General features: G+C 63.6%; 1 protein-coding gene across 2 annotated transcripts in view; it reads left to right on the top strand.

Moving 5' to 3' along the window:
• The first annotated feature begins 249 nt into the window (after nucleotides 1-249).
• Nucleotides 250-8012, top strand: part of GRAMD4 (GRAM domain containing 4) — a 66796-nt gene continuing 59033 nt past the window's right edge. Inside the window, exon 1 of one of the 2 annotated variants that reach the window (XM_040490526.1) lies at nucleotides 250-398. The gene's annotated coding sequence lies outside the window, so the exon portion shown is untranslated. Of the gene's footprint in view, nucleotides 399-588; nucleotides 663-8012 lie in introns of those variants that run through there. The other variant, XM_040490527.1, reaches the window with a different exon arrangement.

Genomic DNA, 8012 nt, shown 5'->3' with positions numbered 1-8012 from the left:
CAGCGGAGCGGGATCTGCTGGAGGGTGCTGTCTGGGGTCTGGCTTGGTCTCGGTCTCGCTCTGCCCTCTGGAGGCTGAGCCAGCCCAGGGGGCGGTACCTGGAGCGGAGGCCTGGGGGGTGGAGCGGGGCGGGGCCAGGGAGGCCTCGCTAATCTGGGCCGTCCCTGCCCCTGGAGCCTGTGTCACCGCTTCTGAGAGGGGCGGGAGCTTTGCTGGGGGTGGGGCAGGAACCCTAAAGAACGGGAGGACTGGCACTTGGAGCAGGAAGGCTCGCACAGAAATGCCGCCCGATGGTGGTAACGGGGACTCTGGAGCTTGCCGCGGGGGCCCAGGTCTCACACCCGTGGTCTCCTTCGCTAATGGCCCCATTTGAGAGCTGGAGGGCCCAGCACAGAGAGGTGAGGTGTGGCTCAGGAAAGATCACACGGCCAGAGAGATGCGAGGCTGGGTGATTACAGAGGCCACTGTCACCCAGGGCCTTGGCACGTCTGCATCAGCCTTGGTGGCCTGAACAGGCCTCTGGGTTCCTCCCAGAGGCAGGAAGGGCAGAGTCTGGAGCGTGACCCATGCAGCCCCGGGTCCAGCCCTTTGTGTCTGCTCTGCGTCCCCCTGGAGCTGCAGGACCCCTTGCCTTCTGGCAGAGAGCCGAGGAGGTGCTGGAGCTGTGGGGGGGCCCCTGTCCGAGAAGGTGGCGCTCCTGGGGCCGGGGCGCCGTAGTTCTGTGTGTGTGTGGCCTAGGCGGGGGGTTGCCTCCCGTATGCCTGGTCGGTGGGTGTCTTCAGGCTGCTCCTCCTGAGGGGCCTGGGGTGGGGGGGGGGTGCGGCTTGGCAGGGGGAGAGGAGGGAAGAAACCCAGGGCTTAGAACCAAGTGCGGGCCAGGCGCACAGGAGAGAGGCCGTGGCCGGGCAGGGATGGGCCTGAGAGGTTGGCAGGGAGAGCCCACGGTGTCTGTCCCAGCACAGCCGAGGATCCGGGGTCTCGTTTAGAGAAGCAGCTGGAGAAGGCAGGGGCCCCAGAACGGACAGGCCCCGAGGCAGGTCACTGTGTCCTCCCTCTTCCCAGCGTGTGACTGTGGAATCCCTCTTTGTCCTACGTGCTCTGATCCCAGACCTAAAACACGTTAACCTTACTGCTGTGCCAGAAAGTGGACTGTGAGTTTACCAACTCTCACCAAATCTGAGTGCGGCCTATGCTGCCAGAGTCGTTGCTGGTGACCCAGCTTACACACCCCAGAAAGGTCTGTGTCCTGTCCCTCCTCCCCGCCTCCCCCACCCCCGGCACTCTACATTTAGCCGTGGCCACAGAGGGACAGGAACTGTCAGGTGTCATTGGCACATTGGGACCTTGCCCATAAGTGTGGGCCCCACGGGGGGGCAGGGACCATATCCCTCATCCAAGGGGCCCCACCCCTTGGCTGAGGGCATTTGGGCGTGCTTGTGGTGGTGCCGCCTGCCCCCCTGTGGCCCCCCCCCCCCCCCCCGCCCCCGCCGGACCCTTGACCTGGGGCGTGAGGCCACCTCCCCGTCCTCCTGCCAGCAGACTTAATTGACAGATGAGCTTCCTTTTAAGTTAGGCAAGAGTGTATTTTCTCAATAGTTGGCTGCCTAATTGTGTGATTGCTTGGTGAGTTGCCGGCCCTGAGTCGTAGCAAGAAAGGTCAGCCGTGGCCTCGCTTAGAGCGAACACGGTCATTCACAACCGGGTTCACGTTCTCTCCGGGATCTTTTTACCATTCCGATTGGGAACCACGTCGGTTACACCTGCAGGAGCCCCGAATTCGGAGCGGGATTTCCATCTTGAGCGTCACTGACTCGTGTGCCTTCCGTCTGTGGGGACCAGCCTGTGGCCCGTTCCCCTGCGCGTAGAGGCTGGCCCTGCTGCGTCCCAAACATGCTGGGGATAAAAAGAGCCTGTTATGACCCATTTATAAAGTATTTCAGAATCACCTACATGAATATTTTGTCCTAAATTCTGTGTAATTAGGAGAGAGAAACCCTACTCCGTGATTATTTTCGAGCACCAGAATAACCTAGATGAGAAATCTCTCCATGTAGGTTTTCTCAAAAGAAGCCATTTTAGCAAAAAACATAATAGGAGTTGATTTTATCTACACTGTTGTCTCAAAGGCTTGGAAATAGCGTGTCTCCTTAAGGAACCTGCAAGCCTTGCTGACGGTTATGTGGTTTGCAGAGCCTTTCACTTGCCAACAGCGAAAGGTAACCTTCCGGAAGTGTTTACAGAATCCTCGTGAATCCTGGCTGGTGAGCCATGGCCGGCTTCCCTCCTGCCCAGCTTCCCCCCCCCACCCCCCCACCCCGCTCAAACCTCAGCTGAAGCCAGGAGGCCCTTCGGGTGGGTGAGGTTGGATGAGGAGCGGAATTTGCCGCTCTTGTCCATTTGGGGAATGTTCCTTGAGCGCCTCTCATGGGGGGGCTCCCCTGCCGCTTGCAGAAGGCAGCTTGGGGGCCGCGTGGAGCACCCTTTGCTGGGGAGGCAGGTGTGGGGCTGAGTTTCTGGGGTAGCGTGTATGGGGCTGGGGGAGACCTCTAGGAAGGGAGACTTGTGGGCCGGATCTTCTTCTCTTTTCGGGGCCCCAGGCTCACAGACCTGGAGGAATCCTGGCCCTTGGGGCCGCCCGCAGCAGTCACGCAGGACCCCCTTGTCTGTTCGCTCAGTTATTTCCAACGTGAGAGGTGCCCTCGAGCTCGCCAGCAAAGCAGGAGCGGGGACGGACCTTGATGATAAGCCCCGAGTAACAAGGTTCTCCCAGCGGGAGATCAGCTCCCGGGTTGCCCGTTTCCTGGGGGAGGCCTTTCTTGGGCCCGCACCACACTGTCTTGTGTCGGTGGGGCCGGACATCTGCCCGGGGGCGTCCCTCCTCCCTGACCCTCTAGAAGTGGTCTGGGCAGAGCGGGGGCTGGGGAGGCGACGCCTGAGGAGCATTCGAGGCCGAGGCCGGGGCAGGTATGAAAGCACACAGGTGTGAGGGACAGGGTGTGCTCAGGACGGGTGGGGCACAGGGGAGAGGCCAGAGGTGGCCAGAGGAGAGCTGGGGTGAGGGAGGTGGGGGAGTGAGGAGCCTCTGGTGGTGGTGGTGGGGTGAGCCCCGCTGACGGCAGGTGTTTCCAGAAGTTTCAGGTGTGGGAACGGCCTGGGATGGGAGAGGGGCCCCTGAGGCTGGGGCCACCCTGCGGTGAAGGGGAAGATCGGAGCTCCGGCGACCCCGGGGGTGTCCTGGGGCCGGGAAGGGGCCCCCATGAGGCGAAGCATTGAGGGATGGGGGTTGTGAGCCCCTCCCTGCGTGTGGCCGGCAGACCAGGCCCAGAAGAACCTGCCCTGCAGCCGAGAGGCGTGACCAGGCTGTTGGCAGGCTCCTGGGAGGTGAGGGGGCAGAGGGGCACCAAGTGGGGAGACCCTGCCTTTGGGCTCAATGCCTCGGGTTTCCAAAACAACCCTGGAGGTGACGTGGGGGGAACTGGCCTTCAGGACAGGGTTTTCTCGTGGTTGCCTTGGAGAGTGGTGCCTCTTCCGAGCTCGAGCTCGGTGTCCTGGGCTGTGAACCTGCCTTTATCAAGGGGTTGCCCTACCCTTGGGACCCTTGTCTTATAGCCCCGGGGTAGGTGCTGGCTGTGCCCCTGACACCAGGGTCGTGAAGGTGGTGGGGTCCCCGCGTGGAGGACCTGGAGAGGAAAACAGGCTCCCGTCAGGCAGCTCAGCCCCTGGCCAGGGTTGGCCGCCCTGTCCTGCGTTGACCCCCCCCCCCCGTACCCACACCCCTGCCCAGACCACCCCGGCGGCTGCCCCCCTCAAGCCATCAGGAATCATCGAGGGTCCCCTGCACCTTTCGAGGGGCCGAGATTGGAGAGCACGGAGAAGCCTCGAGCCGCACGGAGGTGGGGACTGTGGCTGGTGTCCAGAGCCAGCGGGCGAGCCGGCCCCTCCAGCTCTCCTGTCCTTACATCTGGCGCTCCTTCTCCCTCTGTCCCCATGGTGGGCTCTCCCAAGGAGCTGGAAAGGAGCGAGCCCGGTCCGGGCCTCGCAGTGGGTTGGCATGAGCCTGCGGTCCTGCAGAGAGGGCCCGGCCACCCCCGTGTTCTCCTTGCTTGGCATGCGGACCCAGTGCAGCAGGTGGATGGACTTTATCCAAAGGCAGTTGGTGGAGGCTGTGGAATGCTTGTGCGCAGTTGCAGCCCTCCGGGGGGGAGGTCAGGGGTCATGTATCTGCAGGTTTCCCCCCCCCCCCGCTTCTTCCTGAACTGTCTTGGGGGACGTGGAGCGGGGACCCAGGCTGGGAGTCTGACCGGTTAAATGGCCCGGTCGAACCCGGGGCTCTCAGTTTCTGTCGGTGTGAGTGTGCTGGGGATGAGTGACCCTGGCCGGCCTTTCCGGTAGGGTCAGCTGTGTCACAGCAGAGGGACTCTGACCGCCTTCTGTGTGGGTGGAGCCGGGCTGAGCGGTGAGTGAGGTGGGGGCTACCGACGGTCCTTCTCTTCCCGGTGAACCAGTTGACCGGATCTTGTTTCCTTTTGCGACCTGGGGGTCAGGCCCGAGCAGGCGGCCTTCCGTTGCTCCCTTGAGCCTTTCCCACTGTCCCCGAGGTCTCGAGGCTGCGGGATCGTGTCAGCTGCTGTCCCCGGGCAGGATGGGAAACCACCCTCCTGGGCTGTGCCAACCCGTCAGTCCGGATCGGCCAGGTCTCCGAGGAGCCTGCCGCTCTCGGTGAGGTCTGCCCTCCCCTGGGAATCCACCGCCAGACCTTTGGACCCTGGTCGGGACGGGGGCTCTCCGTCGGGATCGCGGAGCTTGGTGCCGGAAGCTTGACTGGGGCGGCCCTGTGGCTGTGCCACGTGGGCACGGGCGGCGCGGGTCCTGGCGGAAGGACCTTCGCGGAGCCAGGCTGTGGCGGGAGCCCCACGGCGGGTGGGGACGAGGTGATGTGGTGAGCGGGGCCTCCCCTGGACCTGAGGGGCTCTGCTGAGTGGCGTCTCTCGCGTTTGCTGCGACCTGCCCGCAGCGTCGTAACGAGGACGGAAACCAGTGCGGTGCAGGTTCCTGTTTGAGGGCAAGTTCGCGTGGAATGTGGGTTTCTGCCTGTTCTCTGCTCGCACGGGCTGCCTCTCAGGTGCGAAGGCGGCCTGTTCCGATCAGCTGCGTTTTTCTGGTTCAGGGTTTGGCAGTAGACCCTTCTTCTGGGTTGAACTTTGGCGAGAATTCTAGCCAGAAGTTGGGGTGTCTTCTGCTGCTCCGGTAAGCCGAGGCCAGGGCTGTGGCCGTGGAGGGGCCGGAGGGGTCCTCTCGCTCCTCAGCTGTTGCTGCCCCGGGATTCCAGTCATGGAAGGTGCCGGACATCCTCTGGCCCGCATCCTGACGGGACCCTTTAAGTGGCTCCCCCCCCCCCCCCGCCCCGACCTCAAGAGATGAAATGCTGGTTACTGGTCTGATTTGCAGGTGCTGGATTCTGGCTGCCCGAGGAGGCCCGGGTCGCTGGGGTCTGGTCGGCCGAGCGGTGGGGCCCCCCTGGGGTAGGAGCCCCTGTGGTCCGATGGGGACGTGAGGGAGTGGTGCATCTGTGACTTCCTCTGAGGGCAGGCGAAGCTGATGTGGGACAGGGGAGCTGCAGGGCGCAGGCCCTTATCAGCTGTGCCGGAACCGAAGAGAAGCAGGGTGGGGGGGGAGGGGGCACAGGGGGGAGTGGGGGAAGGTGAGTGCCGCAGGGTGGGCCTGGTGGGTGGGCCAGGGTTCCGGCGCCTGCTCTGCTGCCCCCAGAGCCCCGAGGAGGCAGGGCCATCAGGCAGGAGGGGGGTCTCCGGGAGGGGGCTGTCACAGAGGGAGTGTGGGGACAAAGCCGACCGAGATGTGGGGTCCGGGGTTGGGACGGCACGAGATTTGGGGAGAAGCCCCCGCACAGGACACGTCGGCGTTTGGAAGCTGTGTCCACAGATGGGGGCTGGACATTCGTGCTCGGGAGCGCCCTGGACCCGGTGGCGGGGCCTGGGTGTTAGTGGTCGCGTTACTGATTCTGGAGCCTGGGGATGCGATGGCTTTTCAGACTTTGAGCCGTTTTCCTCATCGTTGTGCTTTCGGATACTGATTCCCCCCCCACCGCCACCTCCCGTGTTCTCTGTGGAAGGAGACGAGAGCATTTCCTCAGATCAGCTCCGTCTGGCGTCACGGCCACGCGGCCGACGACGGGTCCTGTCCCGTTTGTTGGAGCTGAAGCAAATGCACGGTTGAGGTTTTAATGCCCTTTGCAGAAAAGTGACCTTGGAAGCCTTTTCCCAGGAGGGGCCCCCCTTCGGGAGCGATGCAGGAGGACCCCGGGCCCCTCTTGCTCCCAGTGCTGCCTTCTCCCTGTAGATTGAGCGCAAAGCCCATCTTAACCTGAAAGGCACCGGGGAACGTTCGCTGTTTACAGAAGCGGTTTGTGGAAGGGCCCTGCGGACGGGCGGGCCCTGCGGTGCTGGCATCATTTCTTCTCGAGTGGCCGTGAAATGGACTGTTCCACGTCTGGTTTCTCAGGGTGGGTGATGCCGCGGTCTCTGGAGAGCGCCCGCCAGCTTGTGAACGGTGCCCGCAGGTGTCCCCCAGATGCTGCCACCTCCTCCTGGTCTCTCAGTGGCGGGACCTCAGGTCACCGTCAAGGGGGACAGAAGGTGTCCCCCACGTGCAGCATCCCAGGCTTGCCTTGTCCGCCCAGCAGGGCGGGGTGTGCCGCAGCCTCGTTTCTGCACGGGGGCACCTTTGCCGCTCGGGTCCTCGGGTGGGGAGCGTGGAGCTGGTGGCCTGGTGCGCTCAGGCCGGCATGTCTGGTTCCCCTCCTGTTCGTTTCCCTCCCGGCCACCCGTCCCTTCTACTTTACCTGCGTTCGATTCCTTCCCCCAGGAAGGCAGCACCTGTGTGCTCCTGGGACCAAAAAGGCTCTGATTTGCCTGCCGAGCTGCAGTCTGTGGGTGGAGGGGGGTCGGGAGACGGGCTGCTGGGCGCCGAGAACCACAGAGGCCGTGCGTGCTGGGCTTCGGAGGCAGAGTGGGTGTGCACAAGGCAGGGGTGCAAGGCGGTGTACGTGTGCACGTTCACTCAGGTGTGTGAGCCCAGGTGTCCCAGGGCCCGTGTGCCTGGACCGAGAGACACCTGTGGATGAGGACTTCGGGGAGGGCTTCCTGGAGCAGGAGGCGTCTGTGGCCCCTGAAAGTCGCACAGCACCCAGAGGCAGGGAGGGTGTTTGTGAGCAGATGGGGTGGCTAAGAGGACGTGTGCGTGGGGACGACTCTGGCCTGAACCCCAAGGGGGAGGGCAGAGGTGGAGAGAAGGGGCGAGGTGTAGCTGCTGGCCTGGCCGGGAACGGGGACGCTGCCCCTCCCTTGCTGCATGGCTCTGGGCCAAGTCTTCCCTGTAAGGTGAGGGTGCCACTCTTGCACGCACGGTGACACAGAGCAGACGGCGCTCAGGCCCCGGCCCCCCCCCCCCCCCCCGCCCCCCGTCTGTCACACGCCCTTCAGCCACAGAGCCTGCCGCTTCCCCGACGCCAGGCCTGGGCCCACTCTGGTCGTGCCTGCGGACACAGCTCCCTACTGGGTCCCAGCTGCCACCCCTCGAGGCCTGGACTGGGGTCAGGGGGAGCCGTGGACCGACCAGCCCGCCCCTGGACCCCTTCTCCAGGGTCACTGGGTAGGCTGGCGGCTCTCAGACCCTGGTCTCAGAACCCTTTGTAGTCTTCGGTTACGAGGTCACCAGAAGGCCCCGATATACATGGGTTGTCTCTTGCTCTTGACTTTCTGAGAAAGTACGAGCGGGGCGCCGGGGGTGGGGGGCGCTCAGTCAGCCGGGCGTCCGACTCTTGATTTCGGTTCAGGTCATGATCCCAGGGTCGTGGGATCGAGCCCCAAGTCAGGCTCTGTGCTGAGTGTGGAGCCTGCTTGGATTCTCTCTCCCCTCTGCCTCTGCGCCTTCTCTCTCTCTCAAAAGAAAAAAAAAAGTAAAACTAAGAAATCTAAAGGTATTAATTTATCAGG

This window comes from Herpailurus yagouaroundi, unplaced genomic scaffold, assembly GCF_014898765.1.
Source record: "Herpailurus yagouaroundi ecotype Mexico unplaced genomic scaffold, PumYag 182, whole genome shotgun sequence".
Classification (NCBI taxonomy): Eukaryota; Metazoa; Chordata; class Mammalia; order Carnivora; family Felidae; genus Herpailurus; species Herpailurus yagouaroundi.
Note: the sequence above shows the minus strand (reverse complement) of the source record. Positions and strands in the feature narration are given on the sequence as shown.